Below are 22648 nucleotides of genomic sequence, written 5' to 3' on the forward strand. Positions count from 1 at the left end.
GCAAGCAATATTCTACTTTGGCACAGTAGATGCAATTCCAACATCAGAAACTTTAGGGTAAATAGCTGAATTATATGGATTGATAATAATATAACAATGTAGTAAACACAAGGATTATGGCAGAGTTACAATACCCAATAATCAGCCTTGAACCCTATCGTTGGTGTTGTAGTTATTGTACTTTTAAGTAGTTGAAAACTTGATACTCCGCGTCTCGACACATATAATCAACGTAAATCAGACTAAAACTATATTTCAAGGCGAATGGAAAAATACTTTGCATTATATATATAACGACTATTGATAATATTGAGTTTAAATAAATCAGTAACTTATCAATGTTCATTAACGGTAATCCATCCTACTAGAAAAAGCAAAATAAGAACCTCACACATACTAAGGACGCAGCAGAAGCAGAACTAGGAAAACGAGAGAGCCCATCGTTTGGCGTTGTTGGGCAATGGGACTATGGGGCTTCTTTTTGTAGACCATTGGGCTTGGACTTTGCGTTTTTCTTAGCTAACTAATATCTTGCTATCTTTGTGGGCAGTAAATTCGTGGACGGCAGTAAATTCAGTACGGAAATTATTTGTCAAAAATCTGAAAATTTGGATTCTAATTCGTTTAAAAATTCAGCCCAAAAAACGAAAAAAATGTCAAACATATAATTTGTGTTTTATACCGGTATAATACGAGAATTCAGTCATATTTTGTTGCATTATAATAAGTTTATAAAGTAATATTTTTCCCAAATTGTAGTGTGTTTTTTCCGTTTAAAAAATACAGACCTTATTATTCGGCAATTATAAGCCTGGATCATATAATTCGAATATTAATCCTTAGGTTTGAAACGTTCGTCTTATTATTCGTATTATATAGAAAAACGTATAAAATGTGTATAAAACGGAGTATTACTAGCTATGCTGTGGGGGCGTGAGTGAAGAGGGAGAGATTGAGAGGGCGTGGAGAAAGAGAGGGATGAAGACAAGAGATGAAGAATGAGAACAGACCGATAGGACCAACCAAACGATTTTTTGTCCACATAGCCCCCTCGCCTCAGAATGCTAGCTCACTTAATAACTAGTATACTGCTATGCAGTGAGGGCGTGAGAGGAAAGAGGGAGGAGTGGAGAGGGGAGAGGGAAGAGGGAGAGATTGAGAGGGCGTGGAGAGAGAGAGGGAGAGGGACGAAAAGGAGAAACGAGAAATGATGACAGACAGAAACCAACTAAATTAATTTTTGTCCGCCATAGCTCCCACGGCCCAGAACGAACTTGATAATAATTTCTTAAGCTATTTGGTCCAAAAGGGAGTAAATATTTTACGCGGCTAGGCTTATTTCTTAAGCTAACTCAGGTTGCTGATTTCCTACGCTACCCCTGGTCCTAATGTTCCTTATAAATCAACCCACTGGGCTAGTGTCGGAAAAAAAAAAAAAAAAAAAAAAGTTTGTGAGTGCACGATGAGTTACAACTTATTACAAGTTGTGGGGACTTCCTTGGTGGCTCTTCTCTTTTGCGGGTAAAGGAAGTGAAAGAAGGAGTTAACAAGGTATTATTACTGTTATCAATTTTTCTATGTAAACAACATATATACATAATTTGATTTCTTTTTATTTGAATTTTCAAGCGACAAAAATGTTTTCAGTAGCAAAATCCATCTATTCCGGTTAATCGACCAATTACATGGTTACGTGGCAATCTGATAGTTTTTTTTTTGGTATTGTAAATGTCATAATAATCAACTTCATTGTTTCTCTGTGTTGATCATTCCTGAGCAGTTATTTTATAAGGAGGTTTGCTGCGACGATGGCAAACAAGAAGGTAATATTCCCCTTCAGAGATACATACGTTTTTCTGAGGTAATATTATAACCCCTTCCGCTCTTTCAAACTAGAGACATTGAGTGCATTCTTTGATGAGATTCTCTTGCACGCAGGAAACAGAAACCACTTTCATAGTAATACAAGTGAGTTAGAAGATTGTGTTATCATAGATAATCGGATGTTCAAAAGCATAGAGTTTATGATGTTTGAGACTGATCATATGGCTCCCTTAAGATTTAGTAACCGTTCCACTAAGCATGATTTCTGTGAAATGTTTGATTCCAAATCCTGCGGAGTTCATCATTAATTGTAGGAGGCTGAAATGGATTATATTGGCAGACGTGCGGAGTTCATTATTGGTATAGACACTTTCCACTTGTGATGCATTTGCTTCTGTTGACTACATTGAACTCTTCAAGGGATTTAGTCCTGCTATTGGAAAATTGAGGTAATCTGAAACTCCTTATTGATTTATTGCTTCATTAGAAGCACACAAATTATTTAAATGTTACATGCTTGAATTGTAGCCATGTTTTGACGGATAAAGTATTTTAGCCTTATTGATTTTATAATTTATGCTCATATTAGTACAATGAAGAAAAGAAAAAACAAGTCCTTCACATGTGCGTGGTTTTCTACTCCCTAGTGACCATTTATGAGGTTTCTTGATGCATATTTGGCTAGCTTTCCATGACCCCAGAGAGAAAAATTATGAGTTCAGCATTTTTTTTTTGTGAGTTCAACATTTGACTTTCTTGTGTTTCTTGGTATAATATATAGCTTTGTTTTAGTGGGGAGAAGGTGCCGCCTCTTTGTTTCACAAGGAAGCTTAGGTATCTTCAAGTTCATTGTTCATGCAAAACTATTAGTCGGGTGGCAGTGATTTGAAAAGAGAGGGCTCTAGTGGGGTGAAGGTGCCGCCTCTTTGTTTTATAGGGAAGCTTTGGTATCTTCCAGTTTCTTGCTCTTATTGTGCAGGTTTTCCCACAATGACAGATTACCCAAAATAACTACACTTGATATGACCACTACAACAGAAAGGCTCAATTGCAACGCCATCTGGTGTCGCTATAAGTACGAAAAAGCGCCGCTAATGGCAACGCCATAATGTGGGCGTCACAAAGGCCGCAAAAAAAATTGGGTCACAAAAGCTAAATGAAGGCCTTGACAATTGGCGTCATAAAAGCTTGAAGGTTATTGCAACGCCTTGTCCCATTGCTATTACTTTATTAGCGTTGCTAAAGTATTTTGCCAAACTAAAATGATTTTTAAAATATTTAAACTATTTGCGGCCGATTGGCGTTGCAAAATGTTCTTTTAGTCGCACTGCTAAGCGTTGCAAAAGGGTTACTTTTAGTTGCACCCTCCGGCATCACAAAAGAAGCAAAGCATTAGCTACTGTGTTTTGTCACAAAAGGTTTAAACCATTAATTTGCGCCAAAGGCGTTGCCAAAAGTGTGTTTTTAGTTTGCCCCTAGGTCTTTGTCGCCAAAAGGTTTAAACCATTAAAATTTGCCAAAAGGCGTTGCAAAAAGTGTGTTTTTAGCTACCCCGCTAGTGGTTTTAGCCGCACCAAATGTATGTGTTGGTAATTGTTTAAACACATTTACAACACCCTAATTCTTTTATTTGAGCTTCGGCGTTGCAAATGGGTTTACTCATATATATAATAGGTATTACGTATTATTTTGAATCATTTCAATTTATATAAACACGCCCAATACAATTTATGATTAAACTAAAACACCGATCAAATGTATTCATTCACAATAAATTATAGCAAAATATATTTCATTAATTAAGATCATCCAAAATCATTATTTGAGCATCCATACAATTAGTCTCTTCGAATATACTGAATTACAAAATCTTCAAAGCCATCAACTAAATAATATTAGTTAACCCATCATGCACATCCTTGTCTCATTTGAGGCACCTGAGCTCCGTCAATATTTGCATGCTCATTTTACAGTTCATAGTTCTAAGTATTCTCAGGCATTACGCATTTTTGATCATATTTAATATTCCACATGTTTATGTATTCATAATTCACATCATCTGGTTCTATGACTTCTATAGTTCTAGCTGATGAATAGTTTAAAGTAACATGAGTGAGAATCCCTATCCCATAACTCTTGGCCCTTGTGTTTGTACTGATATATCGGCACCCTCACAATAGACCACTCTGAGTTCCCTGCCTTAGGGCCAAGGTGGGCATCAATCATTATAGATTAGCCAACCATATTTGAAAGACACATGCCTTCGCCTTGTGATACCAAAGTTTTTGTGTGTGAGTCTTACTCGGTGAAAATCCTTTCATTCATTCTTAAACAACAGAATTTCAAAATTACCGTCGGATTTGATTACCTTTGTATTAGGGTTCTTAAAAAATAAATAAATTGGAGCTTTATTTCATGCTGCATATCAGTTTTACTCAACTGGTTTGTCTGTTTCTTGTTATAATTTTCTGTTGGTTGCTTGAGTTTCACGATTTTAACACAAAATTTCCATTGTCTTTCCAAATTAGTAGTGCCTTTCAGGATTTTGTAAAATCTTCACCGATACGTCTTGCAGTCACGGAGGTGGGATCATGGATAATTTTCATGAAGTGAAAAATCAAAAAAGAATTTCCTAGTTCTTGAAAATTCACATCTACAAATTAGGATTTAGTCCTGAAAATCTGTTTCTTGTTATAATTTTCTGTTGGTTGCTTGAGTTTCACGATTTTAACACAAAATTTCCATTGTCTTTCCAAATTAGTAGTGCCTTTCAGGATTTTGTAAAATCTTCACCGATACGTCTTGCAGTCACGGAGGTGGGATCATGGATAATTTTCATGAAGTGAAAAATCAAAAAAGAATTTCCTAGTTCTTGAAAATTCACATCTACAAATTAGGATTTAGTCCTGAAAACCTCACCTGGATTATTGACAGTAGTATCTTTGCATTAGGGTTTAATATCTGAAAAGGTTTCTATTGTGTTGTGTGGCATCTTTTCTTCTCCAAGTTTTTGGTTTTTGGTTTTTGGTTTTTGGTTTTGGGTTTGTTTTTGTTTTTGCTTGTTTTTTTGTTTATTTTATTTGCATAATAAAACTTTCCATTTCATATATTTTTTAACTTTGAAGGGTGCCCTTTGGCTGTTTGGTGGATATATGTGTAAGTATCATTTGGTAATTGAAGATTTTTCATGCATCGGGAAGCATTTGTGAATACTGAATATATTCTCCACGCTTTGTGAATATTTCTGCAGAAAAATTCATAGCAGGAGGAGTGTGGAGAATTTTCACTTGCCAAACGAAATCTCCTGTTTTGTGAAACTTCTTTTCGATCAAGTGAGTCTTACTTGTCAAGTTTCTCTAATTTATCTTAGAACAAGCGACTTCTCAAAATTGCTTGATTCTTGAGCCCTTACAAATGCATTAAGGTTTTTTTTATAAAAGTAAAAGAAGATTTCTACTGTGCTGCATGACGGATAATCTTAACGGGTTAGCTGTTTTCTTCCATGGGTTGTGGAACTATTCACATTTTCAGTTTTTTTCATTGTCTTGAGGATCTATCAATTTCTGACTGCCCACGCCTGTGACCTGAGTGTATTTCACTCATCATTGCTAACCTGAATCTACGTACTTTTTTTTTCTCTCTCTCTAATGTCAAAATAAAAGACTGCATAGCTTGATTAGACCATCTTTAATGGTGACACCAATTCATGTTCAAACACCAAATTTTTGAAAATTTGGTTAAAAACCATCTTTAATGGAAACACCAATTCAAAAAAACATCAAACCAAATGTCCTAGGCGGTGCGGTTTTTCGAACACCGTGTGGGCTTATGTGCATGGTTTTCAAAAAGCAGTGTGGGCTTAAAGTTCAGGCCCACGCACTTTTTCGAACACCGTGTGGCTTATTGTAGTTTGGGCTTATCTCGCATAGTTTTGCGAAAGCAGCGTGGGCTTGTAGCGGTTTATTAAAAAACAACGTGGTTTAGTGTTGATGTCTAGACTGAAGTTGTTTGGTGTTTGTGTGATTTGGTATTTGGTTTGATAAAAATTTGGTGTTTTGAGCTTGCACCATTAAAGATGCTCTTCGTTGTGAATTGATGAATTGTTCAGCTTGCAGACACTTAGGAGTATACTGTGGACAATTCTCGATTAGAGTAACAGGTAGTTGATTAATTCTTTTTTGGTTAAATCGATGGCTTGAATAATAGTTTTAAATGGTTTCCCCATGACTATTTTTGGTGTGTAGACCATGGCCTGCATACTAAAAGCTTATATTTGGAAGTAATCATTGATTATTGATTAGTGATTAACGACTTGAGAGATGTTGTTCCTGTGATATTCCACTCCATACGAAGATTAGTTGGGACTTACGAAATATTTTCAGGAAGTCATTGCCCTCTTGCTTCTTTTAGTGCTCTGTTGGTTCCAGTCCCTGCATAGTTGATTGTATGCTCCATCTCTGGGGTCCTAGGCTGAGTTTACTTTGTTTTGGTTCATTCTATATATCTTTTACCATCACAATGATTAGGGTTATCTACCTAGGTTCTTATCTCCTTTAGTGATGCATGTATAGCAAACTAATGGAGTAATTCAAGTTATCGGCTCCCACTAACCAGTCATAAAATATATTGCTTGAGTCATGGCTACACTTGAATTTCATTAGGGCATATTCATGTTACATATTTTGAACCTAGGCTTACAGCTCTAAATCTTGTTAATTCATGAGACTTTTAGCTTGCAACATATATACTTCTTGTTGGTTACCGATCAAAACAAAATATACTTCTTGTTGGTTAGAAGTGGATTAATGGCTTACGTCATGGTTTTTTTTAGGATTTTCTTTTTCTTCTTTTCTCCTTACGACTGAAAAGAAGAAGCTTGTAATATAGGATTATAGATGATTACTTGCGGAGGTATGTCTAGTTGCAGCTTTGACTCATCTTTTTATGAGGATACGTCTTTGCATGTGCTTCTTTTGTTGTTTTGTGCTCAAGCTATGTGTATTTAATTTATATGCTCCGTCTTGTTGGGGTGGTATGGTGGTGTCTTGCGTATTCAATTTTATATGCTCCATCTTGCTGGGTTGGTATGATGGTTTCTTGCATGTTTGATTTAATCCTCCATCTTGAAGGGGTGATAAAATGTGTTTCTTTTATTTTGTTTATGGGTATAGTGGGTGTACTTAGTCATGGCCGTAGCTTAAAAGAACTTAAATGGGGTGCACTCACACAAATCTGTACATGCATTTCTCAAGTAGATAACTGCTGAGCAGTGGGGGGGGTGGAGAAGGGTGGAGAAGAGAGAGGGAGAGATGGGTTTGTGGGTGGGGAGAGAGAGAGTTAGGGTCTGGTTGAAAGGGGAGGGAGAGATGGGTTTGTGGGTGGGGGGGAGAGAGAGAGAGTTAGGTGCGGTTGAAAGGAGAGGGAAGGAAGGAGGAGAGGGAGAGAGAGAGATAGGAGGGACGGACATCTAAAACCAACCAATTTAGTTTTTTTGTTCGCATAACACCCCCTTACGCCGGATCATTCCCTCCGCTCACTTGACTAGCACTAAAATCATCTAGGTGCATACAGACAACACAAAGAATTCATGTCCGGGCTTGGTACTTGTTAGGTACTTAGGTTCTTTGAGAGGTGGTCCTTATGGTGTGGAAAAGACGCTATATTGGCTTGGACGCTTGGATATATATGGAGGAGTTGGGCTTTTGTATCTAGGATCAGGAGACACATCAGCGTGGGTGTCATTTACATGAGTCTTATATCCAGCCCGACTGCTAACTAGTGGTGTCAAACAATGAAGCCCTCATGCTTTGAGGGCCGGGCCAGTCCTACCCTCATTTACTTCAAGGGCCGGGTCGGGTCGGGCCAATACTTAAATCTCGAAACCTTTACCCGCCCCTCAACCCTCTCGAGAGAGCTTGAAGGGCCGGATACTATGTTATACATTTGATTTACAAAATAAATTTAGAAACATTAGTTAAAAATGATAAAATCGAATGCACTTCACAATTAAACCTTCAAACTACTAAAAAAACTTGTTAAAGTTGTATTAGTCAATTAAGATCAGTTAAATTCATTTCATAAAATATTATAATGAAATTATAAGGTTGACAAACTTAATAGATAAACGTTTTTTTAAGTGATTTTTAGCATATTAATGTTAAAATGAAATATATTGTAAAAAAATTTATTAAAATATATGTAATAAATATTGAGGGCCTAATGAGGGCTGGGCTTAAGGGAGGGCTTAAGTTTCGAAGTCGAGGCCCATATCCTCCCCTCAAAGGCTTGAGGGCCGGGTCGGCCCAGCCCACGAATGTATGAGGGCCTCATTTTGAGAGCTTTTTTGGCCCATGGGTCGGGGCGGGCGGGCTAAGGGTTTGAGGGCCATTTTGACACCCCTACTGCTAACCATGTCATGTAAACTAGTCTAGTCTACTGACCACTCAAGCTAGGTTTTCTCAAATTGAACGGATCCAGGGCAGGTACTTTCTGCTATTTTGTATTCAGAACTCTTTGGTTGAGCTCATTGTTTGTACCCGAGTGTATCTGTTTTCAGGTGCTCTAGACAGGGAAGAAGCTTAGAGTGAGTTGATGCATTTATTTTCCAGGTTGTGTTATTAACTCAGTAGTATGTTCCCCGGCTTCTATACAAGCCCATATAGCTATGGTTTTAAAGCAGACAGAGCTGATGTTTAAACATAACCATTATGTTTGAATACAAACAATGAGAAATTGTTTCACCCACGAAAATATTTGAAGTTGGAATAGCCTTCACTCTGATTCGAAGAATACCTCCCAATGATCAATAATAATAGTTTTGGAACAACCTTCATGGAACATTGCCAAATGGAGTAATAAACCTTGTTCTAAGATGAGTTTCTCTCTGGACGTTTTTTGGAGCACATAGACTGCCCCGCATCAATTTTTGACATGATTAATGGAGACAAGAAATCTAGCAGACAATGATAAAGGCTTGAGCTGAAAAAGTTACGCAACGGCTGACGGAATAGATTGAGAACCAAATGCGTGTCTGGTCCGTCGTCCCTTTTTGGCACTTACACTAAAACCAAACTCTTTGGATGATTCCTTAAATTTAGAATATTTTTTTGATATGGGTACTGAATTTTAGTGTATTTTATATTATGCGTATTGTATTATTTTTTTTTTGTAAAAGTGGATACAATATTTATTGTATTTTGCAAATACGGTATTTTGCAACCTATATTTAGATTTACTATTCCGAAAAAATTTGGAACGGATTCGGTAGAGGTTTAGGCCCTGTTTGGTAGCCTGTATTGCCCAACCCATTCATGGGTTAGGGTGCACTATCCCGATTTTTATGTTTGGTTCCTATTTTTTGAGCCCAAGCCTGTAGACCTTAAGCTACTAGTTGGTTGGCCCAACCACAAAAGTATGAATAACGGTATCCATTGGAAAGGCTCTGTTTGGCAGTAACAACTTATGCTGTAGTAGGTGGTACTTAGCCAAATTTGGAGTATCCAATTCTCGTGGTTCATGTCCCAGAGATGATCAATAACACAAGTTGTTTGGTTCTTGCCTACTCTTCCTCAAAACTTATTGCACCAGAAACACACAAAATAATCATGAAAAACTTCAAATAGAAAACCCAATACAATGTAATCTTAAAACATATTGTTAATCAAACTCTCAAATTAATATACCAAAACAACCACATATATATTTCTATTTTCTTGAAAGAAATTTACAAAGAAATATTACATAAACTTCTTTAGTAGCAACAATTTGGAAATACTTAAAAATCAAGTGGGTTTCATTTTGTATCTTCAAAATGGAGAAATCAAGAGATGATATGAGTAGAGATGTTCAAATTTGAGAAAATAGAGATTTTGTGTGATGAAAGCGGTGGGTTTTCTTTTGAGATATTTGACTTTTCTTTTTGTTTAAGTAAAAGAAACAAGGTGTGGAGAGAAGATGGTGGTGGTGGGGGAATAAATTGTTGAAGTGGTGAAGAAGAAGAGAAACACGGCGTGTTTTCTCTTTTTTTTTTTTTTTATTTGTCGGTCCTTTTCTTATTTAGTATGATGTAGATTGAAATCCAACCTTTCCAATGGATACCGTTATTCATACTTTTGTGGTTGGGCCAACCAACTAGTAGCTTAAGGTCTACAGGCTTGGGCTCAAAAAATAGGAACCAAACATAAAAATCGGGATAGTGCACCCTAACCCATGAATGGGTTGGGCAATACAGGCTACCAAACAGGGCCAAAAGGTTGGATTTCAATCTACATCATACTAAATAAGAAAAGGACCGACAAATAAAAAAAAAAAAAAATGAGAAAACACAGCCGTACTCTCTTCTTCTTCACCACTTCAACAATTTATTCCCCTCCCACCACCATCTTCTCCACACCTTGTTTTCTCTTACTTAAACAAAAAGAAAAGTCAGTAATATCTCAAAAGCAAAACCCACCGTTTTCATCACACAAAATCTCTATTTTCTCAAATTTGAACATCTCTCTACTCATATCATCTCTTGATTTCTCAATTTTGAAGATACAAAATGAAACCCACTTGATTTTTGCGATTTCCAAATTGTTGCTACTAAAAAGTTTATGTAATATTTCTTTGTAAATTTCTTTCAAGAAAATAGAAATATATATGTGGTTGTTTTGGTATATTAATTTGGGAGTTTGATTAACAATATGTTTTAAGATTACATTGTATTGGGTTTTCTATTTGAAGTTTTTCATGATTATTTTGTGTGTTTCTGGTGCAATAAGTTTTGAGGAAGAGTAGGCAAGAACCAAACAACTTGTGTTATTGATCATCTCTGGGACATGAACCACGAGAATTGGATACTCCAAATTTGGCTAAGTACCACCTACTACAGCATAAGTTGTTACTGCCAAACAGAGCCTTAGGCTTATCTCAAATCCGATCCGATCTAGCCAAAACACAACCCTAGTATATTTGTACCTTTGTAGAATCATATAGAAAAAATTATTGGTATGGTATTGAATACTGTGAAAGTAAAGTTTTAAGGTAAAGAGGCAGAGGTATAGAAAAGCTAAGGGGAGAGGGAACTTAGGGAGAGAGTGAGTCGTTTTTATATTTTTTTATTTATTCGATTTAGACACGGGTTGTCATTGCCATATAGGCAGATGCATGATGGAGCCATATGTTTGAAAAATATGTATACATAACAGAATGCATGATGAGTACCCAAAAGTGCAAAATACAATAACTAAGGTACCCATTTTTGCGAAAAAATATATTACAATGACTATAATATAAGAGCTGGTCTTCAGTCTTGAAATGTATCGCATGCAAAGTAATATGGGCTGTTGATTCATTGGATTCACCGGTCCAATACACACGCACCCTGGCATGAGTGGCCCAATTCACAGCATGGTAATGCCTTTGCGAGGGTAGATTTAGCCATAATATAAAATGGGTGATCTTGAACACACCCATAAAACCACTCTCATATCCCATAAGAGCATTCCCAATGCAAGTCAATATTTTTCTCTTCTTATCACCTCTACGTAGGTAGTATTTTTCCTTTTTTTCACCGTTTTGGTGAAAAACAAGTTTCAATGCAAAGGTGAATATTAATTTCGGATGGGATGTTAGATTCCGTTTGGACGTAAAAATAAAAAAAAACGCTTCGGACGGAATGAAATATCCCGTCTGAAATTTAAAAAAAAAAAAAAAAAAAAAAAAATCGGAAAAAAATCGAAAAATTATGCGATTCCGTCTGGGAAAAAAAGACCTATATTTTTTTTTAAAAAAAAAGCACGAGACGGAATTTAACATCCCGTCCGAAGTTTACAAGTCAGTCACTATCTCGGTTGAAGGTTCACCTTGGTAATGATTTGGAAAAATAATCTCTCGTTTTCACCTCTGCATTGGGCACTGGATTTGAACAAAAATGATGTGAAAATTTTCACATTCCCTTCTTTTTCACTTGCATTGGGAATGCTCTAACTAACTAAAGGTTTTGCTATACCCCAAGAACTGCTTCAATCCAATAATATCTCCCAAAATTCATTTGGAGTCAAATTCCAATAGAGGGAAAAAAAAAAAAAAAAAAAAAACAACAACAACAACACATGGCCTTGTAATCTTGCACTTCAAAATTCAAAATAATTAGTTGTTGATTTGTAATCATATTTATTGGTGAGAGAAATGTTGCTAGAGAGCGACGTAAATTATTGGAGAAGAATTCAAGAACATTTATTATTTTATTTTATTTTTAAAAATAATAAGTAAATGACTTATTTTGTTTTAGATATGCCTAATAAAAAAAAATAATTTAGGAATCTAAATATGTCTTAAATAATTTTATTTATTTATTTTAAAGTTGGAGTACTAGAGTGTGTTTTTATAGATCACCCTATAAAATACACTAGAGTTCGGTACCATATCGATATTTTTTCTTAAATTTCAGTCTTCAATCAAATTTGTTAGGCCCCACCATCTCCCATCGGCTCCTCCATGCCAGACACATGCCAAGTCCATTCCTTTATTTGTGACTACTGAGCATGCACGTGTATTTGTATTGACTGTATGTGGCCGTATGGAGCACGATGGCGTATGTATATTTTATGGTGTTTCTTTTTGAGGTGATCTTGCATTCTTGCTTCTTAATTTTGCATTAATTCTAGCCGGGCCTAAAAGATATGGTGTATATGTGACTAGTACTCTTCCCATATTTATGAGAATCAACAAATATTGGGCACATATGTACTCTTCTTAATCATTCAACTTCGTGTAGGCATTCTGGTCACGAAAATTATAAGGATGATCTCAATCAGTACCCTGACTTTGGAGGATCTCTCAATAACGAAAATTAACAAGGTGTTACAACACAAAATAGTGAGGGTAAACCCTTTCCTTAGACTACTCTTTACCAACTGCTCTCCTCCTTCTTCCTTTCAAGACCTCTCTCTCTTTTTCACTCTTGGCCGCCTCCCTTCTCTTTTCCTTTTTCCTTCCCCTCTCATTTCTTCTCTTCTCTCCTCTTTTATATCCACTCTCCTTTCATCTCAACCCTCCACATGTCTCCTATCTCGCGGTCCCCTTCCCTCAATGTGTAGGGTTTCCGTACCGCGACCACGCGTCACGCCATCCCGGTGCGGTAGCGGCCCATGGGTTATGTTAAGTCCGCCTTAAATCCCATGCTATTTCCAGGCGGTATCATGCCACTTCTGGATGCCCCTCTCGAAGTCCGCTGATGATATCTCGACGGGGAGTCGAGCTTGCTACCTTCCTCCCCGCCGACCAGGTGGTCTTCCCTCTTCCCATCACAATTTGGATTCACGAGTGTTCATGCGGTTTCACCTTCGCCTCTTCGTTTCGTGTGCCTCCCGTGTCTTTCATTGGCTGGTTCCTTTTGGTGTCCCCTCGATTTCGGCACCCCTGCAATTACCCTTTTGCCCTCCCCCACTTATAAAAAGCCCGCTCGATTTCTCTTCTCTCTCTCACTTAGCCCTTCTTTCGTCTTCCAGTTCCTCTTCCCCTCTTCTTTCACCTTTCCTCTGTCTTCCCTAGCTCCGGTCGCTCGCTTCGGTCGTTCTCTTCAAATCATGTGGCTGTCATTCTTGCTCCGGTTGCTCTATCTTTTCCTCAGGTTGGTCTCCTTCTTTCTCTGGCTTCCTTTAATTGTTATAGTGCGCATTTCCTCTTTGTGTTTGAAACTGTTCATCTTCATTTTCCTTTTTGCCTTGTTGGATCAGGTGTCTTCTTCCTCGTCCTCGATGTTCCGTCTCTCAGATCCGCCACCTCCTCCTCCTCCTCCTTACACCGCCCTTGCCCCCGACGGACCGAGGCCCTCTACCTCCGGGCAAGCCTTTACCCTTCCGCCGCCACCCTGCGTAGTCGTAGACCTAATCTTGAGGTCGTTAAAGCGCCTACTGGGATACCGCTGCCGACGATCATCTTAGAGCACGTGCGATTTAACTTATTACCCACATTTGGTCCCCAGCGAGCCGGGGTGTGTCATTTACCGGGCGGCCAGTTGTCATCGCCGGCCTTCGATTGCCTCTCACCGATCTTGATGTCGAGGTGTGCAATCATTTTAACATCCCCATGCCAAGGTATTGGCAACTTCGGAGGGTCATGTATGCCGCGAACCACTACAACCGCGGAAGTACCTCGGATAACGGTTCGCGACATGGCGCCCCACTTCTTCCTTAAGAAGAGTACCAAAGAAGTCGATTGTGGGCTATCACTCATTCTCGCCTCCAACTAAAAAGCGGCACTTTATCCTCCTCGCGTCACTTCACCGGCAAATTGTGGCACCATTACCCTCTCTATATATCAGGAAAATTCCTCTCCGCGGACCTTCCACGAGTTGAACCTCCGTCATCGGCTTTCCTCCCGGTGGTGAGTCCCGCTCTTTATCTATCCCCATTGAAATATGTCTTTCGGTATAATCCAACTTGTTGTTTTGTCTTTTCGGGGTTGGCGGCCCGACTTCGATATCAGCGACCCTACGACAACATCTTTTCCTCGACATTCGGAAGATCCGTGATTTGGGGCTTTCGGTCTGTGATACTTTCGGATTATTGCCCACCGCTACTCCCCTACTATCGATCGAGTTGGCAACCATCGGAAAATATAAGCGCCCCACTTTTCGTCCCCCCCTAAAGAAAGAAATCCCCGTGTCACTTCTCCCCTAAGAAAACGCCGACCGCCCTTCTCTTCACACCGCGAACCCCCACCTTTCGTCATACCCGCTCATCGCTCGCGCCCCAGCTCCGTATCGTTCCACGAAGACTTGGGAAGACCAATACTCCCCGTCTCATTCCTCTTCCACCTCTTCTCCCCCTTCCGGCATGAAACTAACAAACTTGAAACTCTTTGATAGCGACTTCGGATGAGGGCGTTGTGGCCCGGCTTGCCCCAATCCACCATTGTTCCTCCATCTCCTCCCCGACCTCAAAGCGGCCCGCGGCCCTCCGACCACGGAGAAGGCCCTCCATCTAAGGCAGCGATCCACCTACCGCGCCTTCTACCGGGTGGAACGGCGTCCGGGAAGGAGGTGGCATCCCAGCGACCAAAGGAGGCCGGACGAGCCCATTCCTCCATTTTGCCGCTTCCTTCAAGCTCGGAACCGCGCTTGGCGGTCAAGGATTACGCTTTGAAGAACCACGCGGTGGCTTCTTCTTCCCTGTTCTCGGGTCTCCACCCCCGCGGATATGGCATCGCCCGAAGGTGGCTCCTTTGAGTCTGACCGGACGGACTTCACACCCGGTTTTGGGAGAAGGTACTACTTTCTTTGCATTTGATCTCTTTCTTCTATCTCTTTGAGTGTTCGACTTTTGTTCCTTTTTTCGGATGAGTTTGGATATATCCTTCATGATCCGCGGCTTTGTTTGGTGCGGTGGCGGATCGATGAACTTGACAAGGAGGTGGCCGACCTAGAGAAGAACTTCGGCCGCGGACTGGACAAGCTCGAGACCTGAAGACGGCGGAGACCGCGAGAGGCCGCCACTTGGCGTATATGAACGCTGCCGCCCTCCGGTAGCGAGTCCGCTTCAAAGAAACGGCTGGCCGCTTTCGGACTCCCTTTCTCGAAGCACCAAAGCTCGGCGGCACTCCACGCCGCGAGCATGAGGCCGACATGGACGAAGCTCCGGGATATCTACCGGGCCGGGCCGAAGAGGTGGCCAAGAAGGTCGGGGAGGAGATTGACCGCCTCACCAAGGGAAGGCCGCCTTCTTCCGGAAGCTCCCACCACTCGCTCATTATCGGATCGTTGTGCGGTCGCGGGACTTAAACCACGAAGGGAGGGGACGTGAGCGAACGGAAGCGAGGCTATAGACATGGCGGCGGATCTAATCATAGAAGAAGCCCGATTCGGTGGTTGGGGAAAATCTTGCGCCTTGAATATAGCTTTGTTTGCAGGTTCGGCTGAAGCGTCTTTTAATGCTATGTGTTGTCATATTCTTTAAAAGCTTCGGTTCTTGTACTTTCCTCCCCCGGTTGGGATGCACATATTATGTTTTGCTCCTTTTTATCTAATTGTTTTACGCTCCTTGCATGTTTTTTTCTTTGTGTGTGTATTTGTCCTAGTAAAAGCGGCCTCCGTTAAGCATCCCTCCCCGTCGGTTGGGGATGTTTGACTGCCTGCATCACATTGGAGCTCATTTGCTCTCTCCACCTCTGGCGGGCGCGCGGCCAGCGGCATCGCGGAAGCCTCTTTGCCGCTGATCTTCGGGGGATCGCGGTGATTTCGTCTCACCCCGAGCCCACGAGACTTTTACCTTAGGGGCAACTCCTTTTGCCCTCCAGGGTTTGACCTCGTCGCGGGGGCTCATCCCCCTTCCCTTCACTCGAGGGGTAATGAAAACTCAAAACTCAAACAATAATAGTTCACCCCAAAAGTCTTCTACGGTTTTATATATGTACAAATAGCTTATGCGTTTTTGATCTCTCTCACTACATTTACTCTCGAAGATTTTCAACAACCTTACATTCCCGGCTTATCCATCATTTTGTTCCTCCAAAGTTTGTAACTTTTGTAGGTGCGGTTCCCCTATCCCGACCACCACGTAGGGCCCCTCCCATGCCGGCCCAACTTCCCTCACGGCTTTTTGGTTTGGGGAGTCTCTCGGAAACACCTTGTCTCCCACCGCTGAATCTCCTCACTCTCGACTTTTTTACCGTCTCCGCCTCGCGGTGGCGGTGATATTCCTCCAATTTGATCTTGTATTTGTGTCTCTCCTTTCCTCCGCGAGTTCGGTCTCTAGCCAAAATGCCCTAATTTGACTTATCTTCCACAAAGGCGGTCCTAGTGGTCGCCGCCACCATCTCGGTTGGTATCACGGTCTCTACTCCATATGCCAATGCGAAAGGGGTCTCATCTGTGGACGTTCGCGGGGTTGTCCGATAGGCCCAAAGTACTTTCGACTTAGTTCGGTCGGCCCGTGTTCCTTTCTTGCCCTCAATTTCCTCTTGAGATTGTTGAGTATGGTTTTGTTAGAGGACTCCGCTGCCCGTTTCAGCCGGGTTTATCCGGTGAGAATCCTGTTTGATGTGATACATTTGCGAAACCCTAACCTTTGAACCGGTGGCGGGTTCCATTATCCGCGATTATCACGTAGAGGCTGACCCAAAGCGGCAAATGATGTTCTCCCACAAGAATTTGATCACATGCACCTCCTTCAGCTTCGCAGTATGCTATTGGCTTCAATCCACTTTGTAAAGTAATCGGTCGCGACCAATAAGAACCTCCTCTTGCCGGGCCATGGGCGCTGGTCCCCTATGTCGAGGGCCCACATCGCGAATGGCCATGGGCTAGACACACCGTGTCGCGCTGACTCTCTGGGGGCCCATATCAACCGAGAAAATCTCGACACTTCTCGCATTTTTGGAGAATTCCCACCGTCTCTCTTCATGTGAGGCCGGTAACCCCGCGTCGAAGCGGTTATCTTGTCGATCGCCCCCTGCCGAGTGGCTCCATGATCCCGCCGTGTAACTCACTGAGCACCTCTCCCAGCGTCCAGGCCCCAAACATTTCAACAAAGGTCCCTTTGAAATTCCTCCGATATAACTTCTCCCCAGTAAGGTGTATCTCCAGGAATATGCGTTCCAACCTTCTCTCTCCCGGGACCAACATTCTCCCTTCTGTCAAAACCGCTTGATGGGCAACATCCACTTTCGTCGCTTTCAGCGGTGTTCATGACCTCCACTGGTTCCTCTCATTAACCGGTGCGTCGGTCTTCTCACCTCTATAGTCCTTCCTTCCCGATCCGGCATGATGGCAGCGCCACATATATGCGGGGCATCGGCGGTGGACGGTTCTCTCCACGGTTCAAATGTACCAAACCGACGGACCCGAGAACTTCGGACGCCCGACTCCCCAGTAGGACCTCCAAGTATCTCGCCATCACGGGACACCGTGCAGCGAATCCACCATTCGCGACACACCACCAAATTGGAATCGATTACCGCGGTGAGTTCCTTCACCCCAAGTCCTCGCCATTCCCATGCCTGCGATTACCGCCTCATATTCTGCCTCGTTATTGGATGCCGCGAACCCCAATCTCATTGTCAGCTCTAGCCTGTTATTGTCTGGTGTAACCAATACTACTCCTATTCCACTGCCTGCATCTGTGGCCGACCCGTCGGCAAACACTCTCCAACCGTTACCCTCGTCCCATGGGTCCGCGCTATCCGGTTCCTTTTCTCCCTCATTTTCCAACACCATCTCCTCCCCCAGTAGGGTCCTCGGGGAACTCCGCCAAGAACTTCGGCGGGCTCGAAGCTTTCTCCGCCGTCCTCACTTGATCGGATCTCATATGCACTCAAAGATCACGTACCCATTTCAACATTCTCCCCTCGATTTCTGCGCCCGGGCACTGCAAGGGGCAAGTTCGTGACCACGATCACCGAAAGTGTGCCAGTAGGGCTTTAGTTTCGGGGCGAAAATATCAAGGCGGGCGTATTTCTCCACGCGACTATACCGGGTTTCCGTGATCCAACATCGTCTTGCTTTCTCGAAAAGTACACGGTCTTTCTATCTTATCCACTACTCGAACAAGGATCGAAATTCGCGTGTCTGTGACCGAGATACGATACAATTTCTCTCCCTCTTCCGGTCGCGACAACAATGGGACCTCCCCAAATACCTTTTGAGGCCCTGGAATGCTCGCTCACACTGGCCGTCCATGAAATCCGGCGGAGTTCCTCAACAATGATCGATCTGCAATGCGCACCGCATTTGTCGGCGACTTCGATATGAATCTATTGAGCTGCGACTCTTCCAAACCATTGCACCTCCTTTATCGATCAAGGGCGCGGGGCATCTCTACCAAGGACCTAATCGCTCCGGGTTCGCCTCTATCCTCGCCCGGCGTCACAATGTACCCTAGAAACTTCCCCATTGGTCACTCAAAATGTACACTTCGGGGTTGAGCTTCAAATTGTGGTCCGCAATATTCGGAACGTCTCCTCCAACCCTCGAATGTTTCCTCCTCCGTCATGCTCTTTTCCACCATATCATCGATGTATACCTCAATGCCTTTGCGAATTTTGCCCTCGAACATCTTCTCCGCCAGGGCCGGCGTGGCCCTCGTGATTTTTCAACCCAAACGGCATTCTCGTGTAGCGATGGGTGCCTCCTTCCACTACGGAGGTCTTCTTCCCCGTCCGGACCATACATCGCCACTGGTTGTTTCATACCATCGATCGTCCATAAATGAGAACACGGCCTGAACCCCGCCGTGTTCTACTACCATTTCGTCAACTCGCGGCATCGGATAACCGTCCTTTGGGCACTCAAATTCATCCGTGAAGTCAACACACATCGACCTTGCCATTCTTCTTTGGGACCGCGACTATGTTGGACAACCATTCGTGAATGCCGCCCCTTATAATACCCGCGATTCTTCAATCGACAACTTCTTCAGATTCCTTCCGGCGTATTTGGGTCTCACACCCCCTCATCTTCGTCTCATCGGCGGCGTCCCTCCTTATGTCGTGTGGCGATGACAAGTTTAATTCTGGATCTAAACCGGTGATATCCCCTATCCCCCGCAAAGGCGTCTTTGTTTCTCACCAAACATTGTATCGTTTCTCCTCCATTCCTCTGCTAAACCCGCCCCTATCGACGTGAACTTCTCTTCCACCCCCTGCCCCAGGTTTACCGTCTCTATCTCATCCAAAGTTTTTGGGGGCACCGCGGCTTGCTCCCCCTCTTCCACGGCCCCATTAATAATTTCTCGCATGCCCTCTTTCCCGGAGCTCGCCGGTTCATCCTCGGTTGCAGAGACATCCTTTTGATTGTATACGGTGACTATTTTGGATGCCACCTGATCTCCGCGGACCTCATGGAGGTGTGGGGGTAGGGAATCGGATAACTTGATAAGACGCGTCGGCAAGACCGCCTCATCTCATGTATCCATCTCCTTCCGAGATTGCGTTATCTTGGAGCTGGAATCGACCACCATAAACCTTGAGAACATCACATCGCTGGCCTTGATGGTAAAAGCAAGAGTTCCCCATAGGTTAGGATGACGCTCCATTGAATCCGTACAAGCTTGTCGCGGAGGTCTCGATTGCCCGGTCGATTCTCATCTCCTCTAAGGCCCCCGAGCAGCAAATCTAAATCCGACGCCCGGTCTACCGAAGACCTTTTGACCACATAATTACCCATCGCATCTTTGTAATAACAGCGCGATTCTCATCGCGGTGTGTCCACGCTTCGGAGGTCCGCTTGGAGAATATAATTGTCTCTTCCATTGTCTCCTCTCAGTATCTCGTCCTCGGTGTGCCTCATTGACTTTGGATACTCGCGATCCTTCCGACCTTGTCTCGGTGGGCATTATGGCTCGGTCTTCCCGCTGAAAATAACATTTATAGTTCGATTCGCGGCCGCTGCACCCGCTCCCCTATTTTGAGGTTCACCCAAATTCCCTCAACATCCCTTTCTCCACCAATCTACCGGACTAACCATTTTAAGGCATAGCGATTCGTTGGTCGTGATTGTACTTTTTGGTGATAGTCACAATATGGCTTGTTAGGCATTTCAGCGGAGGGTGGTTCATGACCCCCTTCATATCCTTGCACATTTTTATCAGCGGCAATATCTCACTCAGCCGGTCTCATCACGGGGGACGGTCTCCAATTCAGCGGTATGGCTTCCTCTCTCGTTCTCTTGAACCACTTCCCTCCCTCTTTCCGGCCTCGATGATTGTCAGCGGTATCTCTTCTTTGCCGGTCTTTTCCCCGATCTTCTGGCGCTCCCCTCTTTCTCCCCTTCGATAATTTGTCTTGCCTCCCTTCTTCGATTCCTTCGCATGGTATCTTCGTGACTGATGTATTTTTTCTACCCGGGCGGTACAATTCATGCAAGGTCGCAATCTCGTTCTTAGCCACAGATTGATGGGGATCAGTCCGGGTGACCCCCTTTCGAATGCTATTACGCCGTTCTCGTCCAGATTTTCCACCTTCAAGGTCACCGGCCTTGGGCGGCCTAAATACTCTTCGGACCGATTCCGTGGATCTTTGTCTAACATTGAATAGGGCCGCGATGTACCACCCACCCTCTTCTCGATGTATAAAATGGTCCACAAATGCCCGTTTCTAGCTCTTTGAAATTCGTTATGCTCTTTGAGGGTAATCAATAGTACCGGTCGGAGCCCCCCACTTAAAGGTCGGGCGGGAACATCATGCGCCCTTGAACATCGATACCTCGCCTCTTGCCGAGAGGCATCCGCTATCTGAAGTGATGGATGTGATCTGCGGGTCCCCGTGCCATCATACCTCTCGAACCTCGGGCGGTTAAGCGTTTTGGTACCTCGGACGTCCATATCGGCGTCCGCCAAGGGTTCGCGATTCAACCCCGCCACCACTCGATCGGCGGCGCCCGTTTGGGCCCTTAATCATTGAAGATTCGCCTCTCCGCATTTGTTAATCATTTGTTGGACTGCTCCATTTTGTTATCCGGGTCACCGGATTGTCCACTGAGTCGGTCCTTGCTCCTCGCCCTCCGCTTTTTTTCTCCCTCCGTTTCCTCTTACGTCTCACCCCGGATTCTTCCTCCCTTCTCTCTTTTTCTCCTCCGACTCCTCATTTTCCTCTCGACCTCCAATTTCTTCTCTCATCACCGCTTCCTCCTCGCTCTTCCCTCCTCCCTCCCTCTCCTTCTTTCCATGCCTCCGGCGTTTTGCTCCGTGCCTCTCTTCTTTCGGGGCCTACCCACCGCCTTCTTTGGTGCCATTTCTATCTTGTCGTCCCCACAGACGGCGCCAAATGTTACAACACAAAATAGTGAGGGTAAACCCTTTCCTTAGACTACTCTTTACCAACTGCTCTCCTCCTTCTTCCTTTCAAGACCTCTCTCTCTTTTTCACTCTTGGCCGCCTCCCTTCTCTTTTCCTTTTTCCTTCCCTCTCATTTCTTCTTCTCTCCTCTCTTTTATATCCACTCTCCTTTCATCTCACCCTCCACTGTCTCCTATCTCGCGGTCCCCCCCCTCCATGTAGGGTTTCGTCTGCAGCGACCACGTCTTTGCCATCCCAATCTGGTGCGGTAGCGGCCCCATGGTTATGTTAAGTCCGGCCCAAATCCCAATGCTATTTCCAGACGGTATCATGCCACTACACAAGGCAAGTTGGATGGTAGCACCCTGACTTTTGTGTACATAATTAGGGATTGGAATATTCTATTTGCTAATTTCTAATTGAAGTTTGTCAAATTAAAATAATCCCCAAGTTCCCCTAGGTCCTATTTGTATAACCGATTCATATATAAATATCATATATGTTCAAAATATTTATGCATATGGTAATCCTAGTCACACCCAAAGAAACTGTTGCGCGGCCCAAATATTTTACAAACTCTCAGTTCTATCCTCTATTTCTTGGGATGTGGCTAAAAATATTTTTTATTTATTTATTCATTTATTTTATATTTCTCCACCAAAGTTCTTCTCAAAGCACAATCACAGGCATTGTCACCAAGTACGGTACGGGTTTAAAACGGTATACTTGAAAAAAACTTAGTTCGTGTTTTAAACGGAACGTCTCGGAAAAAAAACGGAAAAAAAAAAAGCGTAAAAAAACGTGGGGCATAAAAACGGGTTTAAAAGCGGTAAAACGGGTTTAAAGCGTAATAATCATTATAATCGTAAAAGAAACGGTAAAAACCGATGATAAATAATATAATAGATAAGGAGTTTGATTTTCTATAAAAGTGGAAAAAAAAATAGACACATAAAATAAAAATAATAATAATACAAATGAAAGAAAATTCAAATACATGAAAGTATCAAATTATCATTACTCATCCAAATACTAGAAGTTTTAGATTCAGTGCCAAAATACTATTCAAA

The 22648-nt window shown here is 42.7% G+C and overlaps 1 long non-coding RNA gene across 8 annotated transcripts; it reads left to right on the forward strand.

The window, feature by feature from the left end:
• Nucleotides 1–1423: 1423 nt before the first annotated feature.
• On the forward strand, nucleotides 1424–22267 carry LOC147520609 (uncharacterized). 8 transcript variants are annotated; one of them, XR_015212708.1, is made up of 5 exons: nucleotides 1424–1551; nucleotides 1781–1861; nucleotides 1939–2273; nucleotides 5075–5983; nucleotides 6069–6563. It is a non-coding gene; the product is annotated as an uncharacterized LOC147520609 (long non-coding RNA). The 8 variants fall into 8 exon arrangements; XR_015212711.1 differs by lacking the exons at nucleotides 5075–5983; nucleotides 6069–6563 and adding exons at nucleotides 12584–12666; nucleotides 21924–22267 and having other exon boundaries at nucleotides 1425–1551; XR_015212713.1 differs by having other exon boundaries at nucleotides 1425–1551; nucleotides 5933–5983.
• Nucleotides 22268–22648: the final 381 nt, after the last annotated feature.

The sequence above is a fragment of the Coptis chinensis genome, chromosome 2 (assembly GCF_015680905.1).
Source record: "Coptis chinensis isolate HL-2020 chromosome 2, ASM1568090v1, whole genome shotgun sequence".
NCBI classification, from domain to species: Eukaryota; Viridiplantae; Streptophyta; class Magnoliopsida; order Ranunculales; family Ranunculaceae; genus Coptis; species Coptis chinensis.